General features: G+C 40.3%; 1 protein-coding gene across 1 annotated transcript in view; it reads right to left on the bottom strand.

Moving 5' to 3' along the window:
• LOC306965779 (VPS10 domain-containing receptor SorCS3-like) overlaps positions 1-22,601 on the bottom strand; it is a 96,669-nt gene that overhangs the window by 62,090 nt on the left and 11,978 nt on the right. The window lies entirely within an intron of this gene.

Here is a 22,601-nt window from a genome sequence, read left to right as displayed (position 1 = left end):
CCCACAGTCTTTAAAAGCAAACAACACTTCATGTTAATTCATGTTATTGTTTCGTGTTATTCGTACAGTGTGTGTTTATCCCGGTGAAATCAAAGACAAATGTACACTGTATAAAATAAAGAAGTGACGGCAACAAGAACACGTGGAAAAAGATACAGGAAACCCAACTGGAGAAAACTGCAGATCCAAAATGGAGTGCCTCAAGGGTCCATACTTGGGCCCCTGCTTTTTACACTGTATATTAATGGCATTGGAAAAATAGCTCAAATGCTAAATTTAACTTTTACGCCGATGATACAGTGATCTATTGTTCAGCTCCCAGGCCTGCAAAGGCCTTTGAGTGTCTTCAATCAGCTTTTGATCAAGTGCAGAAACACTTGCGCCATCTACGACTTATTTTGAATGCAGAAAAAAACAAAACTGTTTCTCTCCTTGTTAAAAGAGAAAATCCGATTATCTGAGTAAATCTACACGAAAATTTAATTGGCATTGAGTTTTAAGTATATGGGTTTTTTGGATTTTACTATGAAATAAATCTTGCTTTTCTTTCACTGTAAAGAAGAGGTTGGTGGAAGCAACATTCCTGCCTGTTATTGACTACGGTGATGTGTTGTATATGAATGCTCCTGTACAGTGCCTTGGGTTGTTGGACTGTGTATATCATGGGGCTCTGCGCTTCATAGCAGTCGGCCTCTTGCTCACCACTGTTTGTTTCTTAAGTTAACTGGGTTGGACTTCAGGCTTGTCTACTCTCTCATTGGCAGTGTCAATTTTGACAACATATTTTAATTTCATTTTATTCTTAGTTTTGACAAAAATGAAATGACATTTTCTGTAATTTAAAATATGTATTATTATCATATTTAATCAAGGTCTTTGCATTTAAAATATGTATTATTATCATATTTAGTCAAGGTCCACTGCTGTATGGAGCTTCTCCCACATGAACAAAGCACAGAGCTTTACCTTTGGCAGAGAATTTAAATGATTTGAGGCTCTTTGAAACTGTCATTGGAAGTTTGGATGATTTTAGTCTCTTTGTTTCATTTAGTTGATGCCTGAATATCTGGACATTTTAGTCATTCAAGACCCAATCAGTGATCATCATTCAAACGAGGTCAAACGAGAACGCAGAAAAAGGCTATATTGCTCTACAAGCCAATCCGTAAGTCTAATACGAGCGATCGTTATTATTTACTTCCGCAAATTTTCGCCGGATGTTTTGGTGAATGGTAGGCAACAGCTGATGGATCCAGGTCTCTAACTCGGTTTTATAAAATGATAGATCTGTTACAGCGCAAGAGAAGCAATGCCCTGTTTGTGGACATTGTTTTTGCCGATCATAGGATTTTAATAAAATTTCATCAAATATGAAAACATAAAATGCTTACCACGGCCAACGGATGTGACGACATCGCGATCGCTCGCATTTTGCCCAAACATTACCGCAGGAAATGGAACTCATCCGAAGTTATTGAGGCGTGTCGGTCTAGGTTTTCATACCACAACCTTCTCGCAGAGATAACTAACTTTATCATTGCACCATAAGCACATTGAATCTTTTCTCAACTTATTTTCTATTGTGTGTGAAATGCAAGCAGGTTTCCAAGTTGCTGTACTTGTTCTCTGACTGAAAAGCGGTCTGGCTTAGACTTGTTTTTGCCCGTGCCCCGAGGATGGTCGGACGATGTCTTTCTGAGGGAGTAAAAACTGTGGCCCATAAAAGGCAGAGGGCAGAGTGAAATGGTGCGCAAACGCATTATTGTCACTCCAATGGCATTATAAATGACTTCCCAGGGGTACGCTCGTAACTCAGGGGACCACGGGATTGGGGTGGGTGGGGGTTCGAGGAGGGAACGTGGCTGTGAAAGGAATAAGCTGGAGCAGGGAGATAATAACAATCGGAGTGCAGAAACATGGCTTAATATGACAAATTTCTGAAAGGCGGGAGAGATAGGTCGAAAGCTCAATTACAGTGAGTTTAAACGCATTAACCTCAGGGGGGGGGACCCGCCGCACGACTCATTAAACGGAGAGGCGCCGAGCGAGACTCGCAGGAACAAAGACACGTCCCGGAGACTTGCTTTGAAAATGTTAAAAACCCAATTGACCCGCGATTTAGCCATCAAACGGCCAGCGCGCGGCGGCGGGGACTATCTGCATTACAGGTTAATTAACCAATCACACAGACAGATAAGCATTTGCATAACTAAATGCGCCGTGTCTGCGAGGTCCAGCGCCGGAGTCGGAATCAATTTGGACGACGGACTTAGTTAAATGGCTGTGATGTTTGGCCTAATTGCCTTGTTTGAAAAATAGATAGGATAGAAGGGGGGAAAAAAAAGTGGGAGCAAACTGTTGATGGGCTGATTCTCCGCACAACAATGGACGGCGCCATGAGGCTCGATATCGGGGCTGGAAAGTAAACCCAGTAGACAATTGATTTTTATCTATTCAAACTAGAACTTCCAAACCAGAGAGGCTTAACTATCTGCGCAAATGAACGAATTAAATGGATTGCAAATGCTAACGCTCTTTTTTTTTCAAGGGATGCAATCACTTGTGCAATTAGCGGCGGTTCCCGTTTTAATCAGGAGTGTGTGGATTTTTGTTAAGACCATTGAACAAAACATAAACTGAGCCGATCGACTCTTCTTGAATGTTGAAGAAAATGCTTTACTGGTTTTAATTACTGACAATACTGTGCGGATTGAATCTGCCGGCAAGAGTGTTGTTAATGTGATTGTAACTGCACTGCTTTCCAATAAATTCACCTGCGCCGCGTGACCTTCAGCAATGTTGTTTTGTTTCCATATGAAATAAATGGCTGAATATTTGAATGCTCTCAAAAGGTCCTAAATCTAAAAAAGAGAAAAAAAATCAATAGGGTGATTAAGTGTTTGACTCTCTGAAGCCAGAATAATTTACTAGAGGCTCTCTCGTCTCGCAGCGGGTTAGGAATCGATTCCCAGAGACTATGTGGGGGTCTTTCTGTGTCAATCTTAAAGCTACTCGAGGCCGTGAACGTGGCTCAAAATCTGGAGAAGGGCGCCCAGGACCCCAGGTGCTTCACTGCAGTTGGCCACTGGCCACAGTCACATAGAGGACACTCAAACTCCAACACGAATCTTTATGACTGCATCTCTGTTATTAGAAAATGCCATCTAAAACAGCGAGAACAAAAATATACAGTAGTTTGCTCTTGCTCCCCTTGGCTGTGCGGCTGTTTCCAGTAAGAGTATAAAAGCTTGTGTGACAGTAGTAAAGGTATGGCGAGTGTCTTAACTTTTCGATAAGGGGATTAAGCTTAGCGAGAGATCGAGACGTGAGGAAAGCGTTTTCTGGATGCGTCTATCGGACAGAGGTCTGCAACCTTCATTATCAAAAGAGCCAAGAAAAACAGTTTGGAGCTGCAAAATATAAAACAGGTTACAAGCTTTAAAAAGTTTTCATCTTTTGTTAAATTTGACCTGTTACAACCACAGACGAATACAACAAACAGAGGTGCAGTGCATGTGTAGGCCTTGGAAATAGCCTAAACTAAACAGTTAACTATGCAGGTCTATTTGTGTCCTTCCAATATTTCTGTAAAATTAAAATTAAAGCTAGCACTAGCAGCTTTTAAAAACTAAACATAAAATTAAGAACTATGTGAGTATCTCTGTCTGGATAGTCATGAAACCTATTGATCTGCTACCCTATAAATTTTTTTCAAAATTTGTCATATTTTTGGTTTAATGGCTGCTCTATATAGCCGCTAGTTCCCCATCGGAAAGCATTGCACTTTAGACACGTTAAAAACAACTTTAGAGCCTGGTGCCTAATTTTTGGTAACTTTCTACAGCTAGATATTCCTCCTGTGATAACGCTGGGTTAGTTACAATTACAGGGACCAGGCTGGTTTTCGTAAGAAACATTTTAGAAATCTCGTGCTAATGAGGGCCGGACCGTTAGCATTGGAGCTGCACGGCGATGACCGAACTACACGTCTACAGTGAGGATCCTGCGCTCATGCCCCTTTTAGGAACATGCTTCGTCAGAGCCTGGGAGGAAGAGTCTGTAAATCTGCCATGATTTCCCCCTTGAACGTGGTCATTGTGGTAAACAGGGAACGTTTGTGACAAGTGCATGTCCATTGGCTCTTGGCCTCTGGGGTTTCTTTCTCAGCCAAGAATCAATTGAAGCACCCATACAACAAAAAGCTTATTTTTGTCAAGGGAGCCATTACAAGGAGGCTGAAGAGCCCCATGTTGCAGACCCTTGGTATAGGACCTCAGGGGGGAGCTTTTTTACAAACAGAGGGAGAGCTTTTTGGGAGCCATTGGAGAAGATCCAAAAAATACTCAAAGATACGCTAGTGGCTCGAAACACACCTCCAGGTATGTCTCGTCTCAGAATCTGTCTATAAACACCCCAAATCTAAACAAACCCCACATTGGCATAATCTTAATAATAGTGTGACTCAACCCATCTCAGGACGATACCCTGTTGAGCAGGAAACACTTCGGAGTCAAACCGGATGGAGCAGAAACCCAGAAGGCAGAACTACTTGTTTATTTAACCAGGTGAGAGTAATTATTCAGGTAAAGAAGGCATAGCCAATAGGAAGTCTAACTTTTCCAAACAGAAGGGGCATGAAAGGAACCAGAAGTACACTGAACTGGTTTGGAGGCTTTTTGTATGAAAGCAAAACAACAATTCAAAAATAATCGAAATGACCAATATAATTTAAAGTGAACATAATGCACCGGTGTTTGATTTGAAGCCACTTTTCATCCTACCAGATGAAGGTGATTTGTCAGTTTTCCATTTTTATTTATTTGTTTCCTCACTATGCCGGATTGCTTTGCTGACACAATCAGCTAGAGTACTTGGCAGAAGTGACTTGTTTTGCACGTATACTTGGGAGAGATTTTGAACTAACTGTCATCTGATTGGAGGGCAAACGTTCACCTCACTGCGTCACTCACAGCTGCTTCCAATGAATGTCACATAGTTGTAGCAAATTGTGGACAGGCGACGCATGCAGAGCAGCAACATATGCCAGACATCAAGGGATAATCCTATCACGGCACTTTCAAAACAGATGATGAAACCATGCCCGCCCTGCTTCCTCTTTGTAATCACTATTAGTCGTCCCTTTATTTGCGCTCATTACCAAATACTGACCGGCTTTGCACTGGGCCAGCTCCCGCCTATACCTGGGGGAGCGGCGGACTAGTGAAGCAGATGACTGTTCAGATGATTTGTCCCTAAGTGGATGCATCAAAAGTACATCAAGGCGCGCAATGTGTTCCCACGTCTCCGCCGTTATTGATAGGCTGTGCATCTGCGGCTGCGGTCAATAGGGACAAACTGCGACTCATGCAAATGGACCGCCGCGGAATCCAACTGTCACATGCTCCAATGGAATCAAAGACGAGAACATAAAGGCACATATTTGGCTAAAGTGATGGGTTTTCTTTGTGGGCGAAAAACAAGATTTGAGCTTTGTTTCGCTCATGTTCGAGTAACCCCGTAAATTCAGTCGACTTCTCAAGAGCAACAAAGCATCCTGTTCTTTTCTCCTCCGGACAGTTCATAAACATTCATCTAATCCAGTGTTTCTCAAATTGTGATATGGGTGTTACTTTAGGTGGCACTATAAGGGGACTTTATTCATTTTATTTGGTGATGATTGAGTGTATACAAAATGGATTAGGAGACAAGCACATCCCGATCTAAAGTACCGTGCAGGAACCAAAACAAACATAGAAAAGACAACAAAAGATCCGCACAGGCTGCTGCTCACCAGTTTATGTGGCACCACGTGTAATGTTTCGGGCGTTCAGCCCTTCATCAGACAGTTTAGAGGAGCCAGTACACATTTCCTGTACCTGTTGTTTATTTCGTCATGTGACCATCTTTTGTCAGGTGACATCAATTAAGTCACATGTGTATATATAGGAGGACTCGTGAATCTGCCAAGGCAACACTTCAGGCATGTTTTTAATGACGGAATGACATAATAACATGATGTAAAGCTTGAAAAAGTCGATTTTGCATAATACCCCCCTTTCAAGTAGAACTAAGTAACTTGGTTACCTTAATAAATCCTTTTCGTAGTCCCTCTGGGAGCAATATAAGTGTTGATGGGATGATTAGGGGGTGTTTCATCTACCCTTGGTGTCTCTGGCCAGAAAACCACAATTGCAACTTTCCCTGCACCGGGTCGATGGCCCCAATACATACTAATGGAATCCCAGAGAAGAAGCCAACAGTCCGGCGGACAAAGCTAACTGCAGGCTAGCGCTACTTAAACAGTATTTACAGCCAAGTTTTAGTTTAAAAAAATATCTCCAATTGGATGTGCAATATCCCTCTCTCCCTTTGTCTTTTCTGTCAGCGTAGTATTCACTCTCACGGACAATTAATGATTAAAAAAACGCAACATGTTACAACACCTGCAATGGCGCTTATGGCCTTTAGGGGCATGAGTTACTTAGTTCTGCTTTAAAGTGATGCGGGTGATTGACAGGCCAGTTCACAGGAAAAGCTCGCTTCATTGGTCAAAGTTATGGCTCTGAGGATTCTGATTAGCACTTATGTTACGTCAAATGGCAGACCCAGGTGGTCTAGTCCAGGGATCTCCAACCAGTAGTTACCAGTTGCTCTCGAGCCCTTACAAGGTAGCCTGCAAAGACTTTTTAAATTTCTGCATACGCTTCATGAACCACATTGTAGATGCATTTTCTTGTTTTGAATCTGCAAACCTTTAGTTAAATAAAGTAAAGAATAAGGACAAAACTCAAGTGATTTTTTTCATTTATGTTGAAATATCATAGTATAACTCTTAAGTTCATAGTACATTGAAGTGTCATCGAAGCACAAGTAGCTCTTGGACGTGCTTGATGTGTGAATGTAGCTCTCCGAGTAAAACAGGTTGGAGACCCCTGCTCTCGTCAATTATACGCAATCTATTACATTTGTGAAACACTATAACTTACAGGCTGTAAAGGGAGGATATTATGCAAAATGGAAGTTTCAGTTCAATTTTCATTACTACAAAAACACAAGCATATTGGAATAGTGTTTTGAGCCTTTCGCACATGTTGAAAAAGAAGCAAAGAATACAGAATACTGTATCTAACCAGGATGAATTCAAATGATTACCAAAAACCTGCAAAAAGCATTATACTGCCGCTTTAGCTACAAAACATGGTGTATGTTTTTTTTAAAGGCTGAGGTAATGTTCTTAGCTTTGTTTAAAAGGCACAACATTTTGGATGTTTATGTTCCCAATACAAAACATGTTGCTAATGAGCAGCGCGACACAGAAAATGCTTTCATTACAGTAGCTCACAGCAAAGTCACATGCATTTTTGGTGGGTATTTTTCATCAATAAAAATATCTGTACTAAGTGAAATGCTTAGTCTATCTATTGGCTGAAATGTTACGCGGTGTGGCTTTAACCTGCGACGGTCCAGACAGTGCTGTAGTACGTATACATCATCATCATAACGTTGTGATCATACCATTGCTACGATTTTATGATTTTCAAAAGCAGCATAATAGTATGGTTTTATTGTGCAGTGGCTTATGTAAATAGTAGTGACACAAAAAAAATGGGCCTAAGAAGTATTTTCGAGCCTGGAAGGTAAATACAATTCTCCATGCATATCATCGCTCACACCCATATACACAAAATTAAGGAAGGACCCTGGAAGGCCAAAAGCAGCGCATTTATTCATGTTTATGTTTTATTGATGTGAGCAAAGAGGGAGATTTGCCCCGGGTAAGTCAACCAATCATTTTTTTCAAATTGGCTCTCCCCTCAGAACAGCTGGGTTTAGTCAGCCTTATATCCCCACATGCTATTCTTTTCACTTGCCCGTACTAGAGTAAAAAAAAAAAATATTATGAGAACTATTACAATCTCTTTCTAAATGTGGGGAAGACAAAGGAGGTTTTTTTTGTCGACTTCCAGCATGCTCCTCTGTCAGTCAATGGTGCAGCTGTCGAGACGGTGACCAGCTCTGGCTTCTTCTCGCGAACTGAAGAGCCACAGCCCCAGGCCCCATCATGTGCACCTTCTACAGAGGGACAAACAGAGAGCCTCCTGACCAGCTGCATCACTGTGTGGGACGGTGCAAGCTCTGCATCCTCCCGTATAGGAGCCTCGGGCGCTTAGTGAGAGCAGCTTAGAAAATCATCTGTGTCCCTTCTTCTCCTCCAGTCAGGGCATTTACTCCACCTGCAAAGCCTTCACACTCGCTGGGGAAGATTGTCTTTGTACATGTGCAGAAGCCTTACCCAGTAGGCTATCGAGCATACTGGCTTCAATTTTCACTACAGAAGAGACACGTGTATACGTCATGCAAGAGGCTTTGGACAAAACTGTTAGTACCTATACATGCTTTTCAGTCATGTGACCTTTTTTGTTATGGCGGCCATTTTCAATACCAAAGTAGAATTATGCAGTACTACAGCATGTAACAATATCTCTACTCAGGATGAAACTGAAAGACAACTGATTGCTCAAGACAAGAGTAAAAACACAGCCCCTGAGACGCACGTTTATGAGAAGAAACCAGTGAGTCAGTGTTTAAGTTGCTCAAGATGTTAGCATGCTACCGGTTAGCTAATAGTAACAGCTCAGCTCTGGTACTGTAATATTTCCTCAGTGTTCATAGATGTGAGCCACACATGTGTTTATCGTGTTGAAGCCATTGACAGTTGATTGAAATGAAGCTAAATGCAAACAGGCTGACTTTTTTTTCTTCTTCTGTTTCTGGCGTTTGAGTGATAGATGTTCACCGATCACAATTGTCGAGCCTTGCGATCTCAGGTTCAGCTGCAACAAATAAAAGGTTTTCCATAAAGCAGATTCTAAAGCGTTTAGATAGATAGACTCTATGTGATTCCATCCCGGACTTATTTTAGTCACGTGGTTGTCCCCCGGAGGTACTCTGAATGTCAGGGAAAGGAAAATCGCAATTATGTTTTTTGTCAAAATCGTGCAGCCCTAAGCTACAGTAACTAGTGGAGACATTGTTTAAGTGTTTGGCTTTTCAACTGCTGATGACTTTCTAATCGAAGAGTGTGAAAATACCTGCTGTAGCCCACACAATAACATGGCCATCGTTACTCATGCTCACCATCTCGTGGCCCGTGAAAATTTACTCAAGTATATTGCAAATCGCTATAGTTTTCCCCATCTTTGCACCAACAATAAAACGCATGATGATTCCTCCTCTCCTCCCGGTTGCCCATTCACAGATTCAGGCTCTTCCGGTTGACTGCACTATCCATCTCTGCTATGGCGGGTGTACCCAACATAATGTCACATAGAGATACCTGCACTCCTCACGCTAATATCTCCAGCCGACAAATCCAACTTGCGCGGTCAGTCAGGCATGTAGGCAGCGCTTGCATGTCGCTGATTCAATAACAAGCTTCTTTTTTTTTTTTGCATACAAATTCACTTCTTGACGCGAGGGGCTGCCATATTAGTGATTGACTCAAAATTGCATTTGGAATCGCACTTGCATATTTGTGTCCATCCCCCGACACCAGCACGCACACTTGTAACATTATGTCTTTGTGCAGTTTTAGATTCATGAAACAAAAAACAAAAAAAACAAAACCACAGAACCAGCTTATTTCACAAATGAGACCTATTGACAATTGAGCCCCCAGTAAAGCTTTTATTATGTCGGCTCCCCACAATTATTATTTCATTCTAATTGGCCTCACACCTCCGCACGCCGTTGTTCGAAATGCGGAAAAAAAACACAGCCACTTTTAAGTCGAGACGTGCCACTGTTTTTGAACCCTAACCGAAAAGGGGTAGTTGACGGCTCTAAATTAATTTCCAAGGGACCCACAAGATGCTAACGGTGAGTGATGTCAGGGACTTTGCGCGCTAGCAACTGGCAACATGTTTAATATGATGGTGACAGTGGGTTCAAAAAGTGTTCAGTCCTCTTTGAATCATTTCCATTTCGTTATGCAGCTGATACAATGCATTTGTATTGTTGTTCTCTTGTGGATAATGCCTGTAGTCGTGTAGTGTTTCACCCATGCATGTTTGAGTAATCATGTCCTTCTGATGTAATAAAGTGTTTCTCTTGATTAGTTATAAATCTTAACATACCAAGCCTTGTTTTACAAAAAAAAAAAGCTGTGATTCTTGTTTAATCCGCCATCTTGTTATGTGAAATAATGACCAATAAAATGAAAATACATTTGAGAAAAATATGAAACAAATTAATAAATAACTTTTCATGTTCATACAACTGCAGACTTATTGTATTAATTATAGAGGAGTTAATAGAGGAATGCTTTCTGAGCATTTTGTTTTCTTTTCCAGCTTTACGTTTTCTGTGCCCGGTGAATCATAAGAAGCTGTTGCCAGATCAGAGAAGACTTTATTCAGGTACATCTGCAAGTAAGTCAAAGTACACGCTACTCACAAATATATTTCTCCTGGAAAGGTTATGTTTACGTTGCTCAGTCAAATCATTTTATTTCAGTCACATTGAGTGTTAATATGTAAGACTTTTTTTCTTATAGATGCCGCGAGCAAAGAAATTCAAGATCATATTCGTTCTATTGGAAATAAATTGCATACGATACACTGGCTGGTCTGATATCCTGGCTCATGTTCTAGCCAGTTCATAGTTTACTTCTGTGGTGTCCTTGGGCAAGACACTTCACCCACCTGGGGGTTTGGGTACTGACATAAAGTGTTACATCACATATGATAGTGTCTTATAATTCTTTAAGGTGCCTCAGATTTTCCAATTTCTAACTGAAAATGTCTGCATTGATTAGCCTGGAGCACCCTCTGGTGGCAGCATTTGGAATGACACATGCTAAAACAGAAGACACAAGCCTTCATTTTATGGTAATAGCAACCTATCAAATCAATAGCACCATCATGAACAATATTTGAGCATAGAAAATGAAATAAATTGAAAATGAATCTATTACACAACAAAAAAAATCCAGATGGAAGAAGAAACGACCAACGTAAACAAAATTTCTCAAAACATGTGATAAAGAAGCCAAAACTAGCTGAAAGTTACTGTATATATGTTATATTAAATTAGTCCTTTCAAAATACTTCCAATGCATATCTGACCCACTGAAGGCTGGTATCTTGCACATGTTTGGGGAAAAAAGTGATAAGTATTACTGCAGAATAGATATATTGCTTTTTCCAACGCTTCTCACATACACACTCCCGGATTGGCTAATCTGCTTTGCGACTAATTGTCTTAGCTCGGCGTAATTGTTTTGTCACTTTACATCAAGGGCAATAACCAGGATTAACTCAATTTCTGTGCATGTCATTGTTCGCACATACAAAATTGCTTTATATATTAAAATGCACAGCACACATCCAGAAGGGGAGCTAAATGTCAAGTGGCATTACAAAAACTGCCATCTCTGTAGGTTTGTTTATTCCACCAAAAGTTCTACACACACAGGCCTTTTCTCATCTTGTGGACAGAAGGGGGAAAAAAATATATGTACACTACCGTTCAACAGTTTGGGGGTCACTTAAATTTTTTGAAAGAAAACACTGCTTTTTTCAATGAGGATAACATAAAAAGGAATCAAAAATACAGTCTAGACATTGTTGATGTTGTGAATGCCTATTCTAGCTGGAGACGCGTGATTTTTAATGGAATACCTATAGGTGTGCAGAGGCGCATTTCAAGGCTCCAGGGTTCTCATGGCACATTGCGCTAGCTAATCATGTTAGAAGGTAATTGATGATCAGAAAACCCTCGTGCAATTATGCTAGCACTGCTGAAAACTGTTGTGCTGATTAGAACTGGCCTGGGTGACCCCAAACTTTAGAACGGCTATATATATATTCGGGTACTTCACAAATCTTTCCTGCAAAAATGTCAATTGCTGCACATTTAGGGGTGGCACACTTTTTCACATGTTAACTGTTAATTCTTTGATTGGTCATCAACGACAGCACGGAGTGTGGCATTGCCCTTATTAAACGCTGTCAACAAGCTGTACGAAATGCAGACCAAAAGCAGTTTTTGGTCTGTGCAAAGACACAGAGTTTAAGTATCAAAGAGAACAAAGTCACCATACATCGAATATAGTGTTTGAACTGTTCCAATGTTCTTGCACAAGTACAAGGAGACTGGAAGAGATTATTTATGACCAAACTTCTCTTTGTATCGTTCAAGTCTCTGTTTCGTGAAAAAGTTACACATTCTCAGGTACAGGCCTAGAAGCAAAATTTTTAGTACAGATGTTCAAAAAGTCAATAGGAACAAGGCAAAATGTGATCTCGTAAAAAGAAGAAAACCTTTACTTATACCATCATGTTGTGAACCACCCTAATATGTATATATCTTTTATTTTCTGCTGTCCACATGATGATAAAATGCGTGTGTGTGTATAGCTGATTTGATTTGTTCTGAAGCCTATTACATTCTCTACTTCATTAATTGGAATGTAGATTAAAAGCCAAGGGCAAAAACGTAACACCTGATTATTCTGACAAACTGTTTTCCTCTAGTCAACTAGCTAATTAATGATATCTCCACGTATTTTCCACCATTCAGGACTACATTTCAGGTGTGTTGGAGGAAGAAAAGAAAAAAACTCGATATTTGGAGATCACTTGCAAGGCGTGGGATTTGCTTGCGTCTTGTTCAGCTTAATAGAATTGAGAGAAATGGATGAAAGCTTTCCTCGTTTCGCGCGACACACACACACATACAAAAACATCTTTTCTTTTAGGAGCATGAGTAATATATTCATGCATCTAACAGACTTGATCTGATACAAACACCTGCAGAGATAACAATAGCGCTTTGGAAATTAGCATAGTTTTCTTTAAGGCTTGACAAAAGAGAAAGGCGAAATTAAAGTGGTGGGTGGAGGAGAGGGGGGGATAAAAAAACATGTTGATTGCGGAATGGTTGTGACTAAATTGATGTGCTTTTGTGCATACTCACAACTAGACGCCCCAAAGAACGAATAGAATAAGATATAGCTACATATAAGCACTCTCACACACACACAATAGATGAGTAATGACCCTCACAAATCTTTGGGTAAATTGGCTCAATCGGCTGGACTGCAAAGCATTTATACGTTTGTGGCATGTTACTAATAGCCATGTAATTAACACCCAAGCGTTCCCTATCAAAGAGAAAGAATAAAGGACTGTGATAAAATATGGATGCACATTTGCCTGAGAGTTTTAAAAACATCCCCGGGAAAGCAACCTGTAGCTTTTAGTGAGCTTTTAAATTTATAGATGTGCCACCTTTGGGCCGTCTGTTCTTTCAGTCAGAGGCTGTAACATCTGGAACACCAGCCCGCTCACCATAAGAGAATGTCCCATGTTTAACACCTTCAAGACTCAACTAAAAACGCGATTGAATCAAATTCACATTGTACACATTAGAACTACTGGTTTCCTGTATGTATTCATTAGGATAATCTGAACTAGGGGTGCACAAAGTGTGTGGCCCTCAAATCAAGTTTTGGTTTGGCTTCTTGTTGAATTGGAACACATCTCCAGAGATAGTGCTTAGGAAGTTTAAGTGCAAATTCAACCTGGAAGACCTACCTGCAGCACTCATTCATCACAGACAGCCTTCACCAATCATCCAATCACAGTCCCATCTCAAGTCGCACCTTTGCAACAGCCAATCACCGCAGCTGCTCATTCCTGCTTCAGCCATTCATCGCCCAGGATCCCCTTCTTGAGCTTCCTCGTCCATCACTAAGCTGTTTCCCAGCTGTGCTGTGACCCTCCTCCACCCCTCCTCTGCCTCTCCTCGGCTCCGCTCGACGTTGTCAACTGGCCGCCTCAGGTCTCATCCTCTATCAGCACCAGTGTCCAGACTCCAGGGGAAGATTCTGTCTAACATTCATCATCACGATGTATTTCATATCGTTAACGCAATCTTCCATCAGGGTCTGAGCCCCAATTACAATTCATGTCCAAGAAAACTTCCTAAAGCCTCTCTGTTTCTGTGAGTCTTTTCAGGTTGATTGTCAATTGTATCTAATTAATTAATCTAAAACCAAATGTGGGTTGCTCATGAGCTAAACCCCAAAGTTGATTTAAAAGGGAAGATGTTAAATCAGCTTTTACTATATTTTAACTATGTTATAACACTGCTCCTTTATGAAGAAAAAAAACAACAACATATCCAGTGGAGTATTTTTGAGGTATCTTGCTCATCGGGTCGTTTCTTCCTCGACTGCTGAAGTGCTCTGATCTGTATATCTAGGTTTTTGTGGTATGAATATCATCTGTGTTTTTAAATCACTGAACTTGTTGAAATGTGAAAGTAGGTTTAAAAGATACATTTGTCCACTTGAAAGTCCTATCATTCAGATTTAGCTAAAGAAAAAAAGAAAAAAAAAGCAACTGATGGACCGTGCACCTACCTTAACTCAGCTGGAAACATGTGCTGGCGGTATATGCAGAACGCCAGTGAAAAGCCCATTGTCCTTTAGGAGAAATGATGCGTGTGCTAAGAGCGTGCGGCCTTCCACTGTCCTCATCTTATCACTGGGCCAAATTGATTGTTTGTACTTTTGCGGGTGAAAAACATACTCTGGGGATAGTGCTTTCATCAAGTAAGCTCCTGTCAGATGTCCCCTGTGCATTAGTGTGCCTCTGTGCTGTTTGCTTATCGGGCCCACTTTCTGAGCCATGGTCATATGGCTCTTGATGCTTTAAGCTTGAGCGGGCCCCCGCAATCAATTCAGTCCATTACTGGGGGGAAATTAATGAAATGGACTCGCCGTACCGGGGACTGGCTTCTTCGAACGCGCGCTCCATTGTGGGAGGAAGAGTTGGTCATGATGGACCAGTTATGTCTCTCTCTCTCTCTCTCCCCCCAGACGACAACAATGCCTCCCATTACATTAGGAGAAACGATTAGGTCTGGCTTGTCTTTATCGAGAAGACGATAAAAAAGAAAAGCAAGAAAAAGGTTTCTTTCTGTGCAGCAGACAAAACTATAACAGCAACATGCGATCAGTTTGATTTGTGACTTCTTTTGAAACATTCCTTTGTGAGGTATAGATGCAGATCGTGCAAGATCATTTCGTACAGCTAAAGTACTTGGAATAGTTGCAGTAGTGAGAGCTTTTATAACCACAGCTCCTCAACACAGCTCATACAACAGCATATGTCTAAAAACTTGATCGAGAGCACTTCCTGCACCTGCCCACCCTAGCCAACTTGGCGCCCTTGGCAAGATTGAACTTTGACCCCATGCTCAAAGAATAAAGAAGGAAAAAAAAAATCACAAATATTATGAATTTATATTTCTGTGTGTTTCTCTAGCGCACATGCAGAAAGCCTTTTCTGACTTTTCGTCACCCAAGCAGCATTTTATAGTATTTTGTTTTTGTTTGTTTTTGCTGCTTTTCTATCCCAACCCCTTTGGACACACTTTGGATATGAGTATGAGTAGCATGAAAAGGAGGAGGAGGAACCTATACTTCTGGAGTACATTTACAAATTAACCGCAAGTCTGCATAACCTTCTATTCTAAAGTTATGTCCGAAAACAGGTGATGTTTCGTTTTGTTTAATTCGTTTATTTATTTTATGTTTGGTCATCTCAGATTGTTCAAAACATAAGTCAATAAATGAACACAATAAATGACCAGGCGCATGGTGTAGATTGTGTGTGTGTGTGTGTGTGTGTGGGGGGGGGGGGGGGGGCATGTCCAGGGCCCTGTAATTGTAAGAAACAATTTCCATTTTCAGAGATCGAACGATCGAACGATCGAACGATCGAACGATCGAACGATCGAACGATAGATAGATAGATAGATAGATAGATAGATTCATTTTTTCATTTCATTTCATTTATTTATTAATTTGAGCAGAAAAAGTATGTCAACATTTTACAGAAAGAAAAAATATAAAACAAGACTTTGTGCTCAAAAGGAGTAGGAAGAAGTTCAAAGAACTTATAGTAAACTTACCCCTTATCTCTCTTATTTCCGCTCTACTCATGCAAGAAACCGATGCATGAGTCTGTGCTTACATCTTGATATAAATCGTTTATGATCGTACAAAATGTCAAAGAATTTCATCATTTACACTTACCAAAAAATAAAAATAAAGGATTTAACATTTACAGTCGTAAATAAATAAATGCACCATATGGTACATAAGAGTTATACCAAGGCTCATCTCTCTTTCGTTCGGATCACACAAAAATATATATAATATCGCTCAGCCCTGCTATACCAAGTATACCCAAATGTACAAGCTCCGTATAACCATGTAGAAATAGAAACTATCTGTCCATAGTCATTCACTTAAGATTGACAGGGAAAGGGAGAGAAAAAAGACATGTATACATCCTTGAAGTATACATACGTATATGTAATCCATGAACATATGGGAAACATGTGTTTTGTCCATTGTCATGTAAACTTGAACTAACAAGCTGACCTCACTTTGAGTTCACACAAAATGATTTCCAAACGCACAAAAACGTACTGTTGTCAATGCAAAATAATGCTTTAGGGTCTTAACTTTCTTTATATTTTGATATTCATATCCAGGCAACCACACACAAAAGATAGATAGATAGATAGATAGATAGATAGATAGATAGATAGATAGATAGATAGATAGATAGATAGATAGATAGATAGATAGATAGATAGATAGATAGATAGATAGATAGATAGATAGATAGATAGATAGATAGATAGATAGATAGATAGAACATTTCTCTATCTTCAGTCCCCTTCACAAAGTCTCTTCTTGACTGAACCTGTAGTCTTTGTTGCTGCGCTGCAACAACAATTTCTCGACCACTATTAGACACATATATTTAGCCGTTGTCTAAACTAGAAAGCCTTTCCTCAGACAGTCCGATTTCAAGCTCTCTTTTTTCACTAAACATTTATTGCAACAAAGTAGCGCCTTGGCCTTAAACATCCCATTACCAATATGTTCCCACTCAAGTCTTTGATGCTTGAGATAGTAGTTTGAGGGAAAAGGACTTTCACACAAATACCACACACTACAAATGACTCATTTCAGTTTTGTCCGACCCATGCATCAATGACCGAAAGGAATATTGGAGAATGTACTGAAATAAGGGGTTTTGTTACCAACACAGAGCAGGAGTCATGCGGGTTTAGTTTCTACCGGTTCAACTTCTGCATTGGAACATTCATTTTCATCATCATTTTATACATTTTCATCATCTCAAAAATTGACAAAACCATTCATTCATGTTTATAGACTTACCAGAACAATTTGTGATACTTTTCCAAAACTTTATTTTTAATTTTCAAGGCAGAGGTGCTCAGACTTGAATGTAAAACCGCCACTTGATAAATTCCAGCGCTTTTTGTCAGCCGCCATCTCATTTTGGAAGTGACATACTTTCTGAGAGACGCAGCTTTGTACAATCTTGATATTTTAAATGGAAAAGATTCATTTAACGCGTGGCGGTGGCATGGCGGGGTGGGGGCGAGAGGGACAGAGTTTGGGAGGAAGACGCATTGCTGTTGATTTTTTAAATGTCATTTTTCAGTCGCGTGAGCCTCCCGGGCCTCGTTCCATTTGTCATCATTGTGCTGGGCTGGCAGGGCACAACTTAAATGATAGATACCTCAAGCTCCGGACAAATAAAACATTAAGGGATGGCCAGATAACGGCAAAGGGACAAGACAGGATGTTCTTTAGAGAAGAGAATGTAGTGTGTTGTTTTACATTAGCCTTGGCATTTAAAAACGTCAAATACTGCATGTAGCTTAACCTCTTAACCGCCGCCTGGACCAAACACATTTTCTCCAGTTTGGCTTTATCCAAATCTAAAAGCTTCTCGACTGGAGCTAACAGCCTATAGGCCAGTGTATAGACTCATTTGAAAGCTAAGATCGTCCTTCTAGTTTTCGTCACGTTTTTGTTGCTTTTTTGACATGTTTTGGTCACATTTTTGTGGCTTAATCAGTTGCATGACATTAAACAAACTACATTTGTTGCTACAAAAAAAACATGACAAGAAATCAATAAAAACGTGACAAAATGTGGCAAAAAACGTGACAAAAAATTGACAAAAAACGTGACGAAAATGTGGCAAAAAAGTGACAAAAAATTGACAAAAAAGAAAGAAACTCAGTTTTGTAGGCCTTAGCTTTCACATAAGGTGTTACACTGGCCTAGAGGCTGTAAGCTCTCAGGTCAAGAAGCTTTTTTTGGATATTTAGTTCTGGGTAAAACTGGAGAAAATGTGCTTGGTTAAGGTGTGGGTTAAGGGGAAGTTGTCACTGACATGATTTCTCCAGTGTTTGTGCGGTTTAAGAGGTTGAAAATATTATAATATAATGTATGATTAAAGTTACAATTTGCAGCCTAAGGGTTTGTTTTTGTGATGAGAAAATGTTTAATCTGTTTCAATAAATGGAGTAGGACCAGGTTTGGGCTGTTTATGGACTACTTATCCATATAAGCAGTTTATATAGTGCAGGTAGTATTTGACAAATAGCCCCGCCCCGGGCTGAAATGCCAAACATTAGGGAGTCCCACAAACAAGCAAAAGAAAATCCTCAAATTAGACTGTGAACATGCTTGCCAGGAAACAAACATGCATGATTGAAACATAACTCCAACATTTTGTTCAATGGCTGAGACTGTAAAAAAAAAAAAAATACTGTCTTACTCTTTGTTGCAACGGTATTTAATCAGCAAATGCTTACTGATCATTTTAAGTGCGGGGGTGGATTTTGGCTGCGTTGATGTATTGGCCAGCCTGCTTCTTGTCAATGGAGATTGATTAGACAGCTAAAGACATGGCTTCTACAGCAGTTAGGCCTAATTACAACAACTCCCCAAATACAATGTGAAAGGATCGCAATAGTAGCCGTTAAATAATATTGACACATCTAAGAACCCCTTTCCCCCCCTGACTTTTACACAAGGCAGAGTAGCTAGTGTTTAAATCAGGTTGATTAGCGAGTCAGCAGTTTGTATATTGTTTATCTAATAACATGCACACATTGTAGTTAGTTTTGGCCACTGTAAACTGCATGAAAAGGGTGAGTGAATAATCTGTTAGCTTGCACAATATCTGACATATTGTCTCTGTAAGTAAGAAGTCAAATACAAAGAAAATGTTTTGTTGGAAGGTGGTTCTATAAATGGTTTGTTTGTTTAAGGCAGGTGTAGGTGGAGGCTTCAGATCTCGGTGCCAAACTCCTCCATAAATCCTCGCTTGATGATTTTGAAATTACAATGTCACATATGATCAAACATTTTTACCATGATATACAAAGGTAAATTAATTTGTTGCTCCTATTTCCTTATCAACGATTTGCAATCATGCTAAACAAAAACAATACCATCATCACTATGAGGTTTTGATCTAATTTTTAAGATTACACACAGAATATTCTATACTTTATCAACCTCATTATCTACATAACACTCACACTTCCTCTCACTGATCTTTCACTTAAATGTCACCATGAGAACATGTTGATCAGCCTGGAACATGCCCTGTACCTTACACAGAGAAGTACCACAGCTAATAGACCTGACATGAAAATGACATGAATATGAGAAATCAAGTCAGATTCAACATTTACCATTGACGTAGGGCTGGGTGATCAATGGAATTGATTTGATTCATTAATCCTTTGGAAAACGGCATGGATAATGACTAAATCACATCTGTCACTCCATGTCCACCTCAGGTGCACCGTGCGGCCAATTTAGAAGCTTCTCAGACCGCTCTGTAGAGACTGTTTACGGAAATAACACCATTGGAGAACCGACCGACTTTCTGGCAATCTCCTGCAACTTTACAAAGGCTGCGTGTTGAGTTTGAAAAGTGTGCGATGGAGTTTTTTTCCCCACTAAAACAGAGTTTGGTTTCCCACATTCTGATCCTGGCCTCTATTTCCTCCATCTAAATATAAATGGGCTGGACAAAAATGAACAACCATACAGTGCAGGGCCGAAGTCTACAATTGTAGGCCGTAGTAAAGCATCACTTTCTATTTGAGCTCACTCACCCACTGCCAATCACGTGTCTGGCAAAAAATTTAGAGTTTAAATTTGTGGGTTTTTTTGGCAAAAAAGGTTTACAAAAAAGAAAACACTCAGTACTTGAAAATACAGCAAAATCAGTTCATAACTTTTCAATCGATAACATTTTAGACAAATCAGCTTAACCTTGTGTGTTCTATGAGTTAGCACATAGCTGATTAGCAGGCATTGTGCTGTTACATTTTTCACAAAACTGATGAAAGGGATCTTTTACGTCAGATGCAGACACGTGACCGGTATTGGGTAAGACTGTTGAGCTCTATAATGCCAGTGTTATACATCATATACAGCCTAAATGGTTGTTCTGCTAAAAAACCATTAAAAAGAACTGACCGTATTTTTCACATTTAGATACTTGGGGCCCAATCTTGTGTCTCAAAACGCAGACGATAGCGTGACATTTTGCGCTCAGTAGGAGCGCACTTTGTGATCTTGCCACTCTAGACTTAGCGCATTTAAGTGGGTGGAGACGCACATTCCTCCAACCAGATCGACTCCGCGTCCAGGAGAGTGGTTGTGTGGGAGTGGGGGGGTGAACATGTGCATTTGTTTTGCTTCGCGTTCGCGCCAAGCGCGGGCCGATCCGCGCCATAGCGGACGATGTAGCTCTTTCTCTCTCTCGACGTGAACATGGTTTAGCTCACGATGGGGTAAATAAAGTTTTTAGTTTGACCTGTGAGAGCCTAAGGCTTAAGAAAGAACGCAAGACAGCGCAATGTAAACGAGGAAGTGAATGTCAGCCGTGTTTCCATCAGTGCAGTCACCTCCTCTTGTGACGCCCCCTCACAGGTGGCGGAGGTGAATGGCACATCTAGCTCCGCCATTCGGAAAATAATTCGCCAAGAGCCTGCGCCACCCCGTGCGCCGCCACAAGATCTGGCCCTTGATCTCCAATTTGTGTAATATTCCTAAAAATCCTCACTGTGCACAATGACAATAAAGGGACTCTGATTCTGATTCTCTTTTGGGCCAAAGGTTCCATGATGGAGGGCCAATTTAGGCCCTCAGGCCTGACGTTGCCTACCCCTGATCTAGTGGGTTGTATATCAAGTCTAAAGGGATTGAATCAGCCTGATTCCTGCACAGTGCAGAAGCGTAATGTGTCGGCCTGAAATGAATGATAATCAAAACTTTGGTTTCTGTGTAGTTTTCTTCATATGAAAGCTCAGCAGTCTCTTTTACATTTATTTCCAATAAAAATGATTAAAATTGTAATTGTCCATACTGAGAAAAAAAATGTAGATTTTATTTTTTGGCCAAATCGCCGAGCTCTATAATTGACGATTGCTTAAAGCAATGGTTTTAAATTTTGGAAACTGTTATGTTGTCAAGGTGTGCTACATATGTAAATGAAGTGGATTTGGACCATTCATTATACAAAACTGAACAGTGCCAGCTTTGACATGCTCTTATGAACAGGAAGAATAAACCTTTGCAAGGAAATTTATAATCATTCCAAAATAATGACTTCTAGAAACAGACACGGGATGTAGTGGCCATGATGCTTGATCTATGGTGGGGTACTAGGCAGGTCTAAGTGGATTTGAATGTAACAGGGAGGGAGCAAGACTTTGCTCATTGTGGTGATCAATGGGGGACGCTTACGTAAGACTGATGCAAAATTTGAATAGGGATATTGTTTGATATGAGAACAATACGGTAAAAAGGCTCAATATTGCATGATATAACCCAATGAAATTCATCTAATTAGTTCAGATCTACACGCGATTAACTACTCTTCTTTCTATTTGTAGGAGTCTTTTGTTCTGGTCAAAGCCACGTCCGGTCTCTTTTAAAGCATTTGTTGCAGGTCGCCCATCGAGATAGACTTTTCTATTTCCTAAATGTGCCATTCGGTATTTGGGGGCTTTCATCATCTCCATTGATTGCGCAGCGTGTGGCGCTTTAGGTCTCCACTAGATGGGAAAATCCATTTCTTCAGCCGGCTAATACATTCCTGTCAGTGTAAAGTGCCGAGTTAAGCCATTATTTAGGCTGACTGCCACCTGAGCAGCCCCAGTCATCTTTAAACATGATAGCGCGCACCAATAGGGTGTAGCTGCAGGCAATATACGCCGCTTCAAGGCCCGGCAAAGTCCCAGCGCATAATGCTGCCACACTGGGTCAGCCGGCACAGAGCGAACAAACTGTATTCAAATAGTGATAACAAGATCAACACTGACGTTTGAGTCTGAGGAGAAATATTGCAGTTTATTTCCCTCAAAGAGTTAATATCATTTCACTATCGGTTAATGCTAACGAACAAATCACACAGCCACACTTTAGAAACCAATGTCAATATGGCTTTTGTCAGTGTAAACATTTGAATGGTAATATAATTAATAAATCAAATATTTAAAATGTTTTTCTCCATTCATTTCAGAGAGACTCAAGGCTGAAGGCTCTGAATGTGTACGTTCAGAGGCCAGCCTGATAACTCATTTTACCTGAAAACTAATTTTGCAGAGAAATCAAGATTAAGATTTTTATTAAAATCATGCAAACTAAATGTAAATGTAAATAAACA

This window comes from Gobius niger, assembly GCF_951799975.1.
Source record: "Gobius niger genome assembly, chromosome: 7".
NCBI lineage: Eukaryota > Metazoa > Chordata > Actinopteri > Gobiiformes > Gobiidae > Gobius > Gobius niger.
This window is presented reverse-complemented; position numbering and strand designations above follow the sequence as displayed.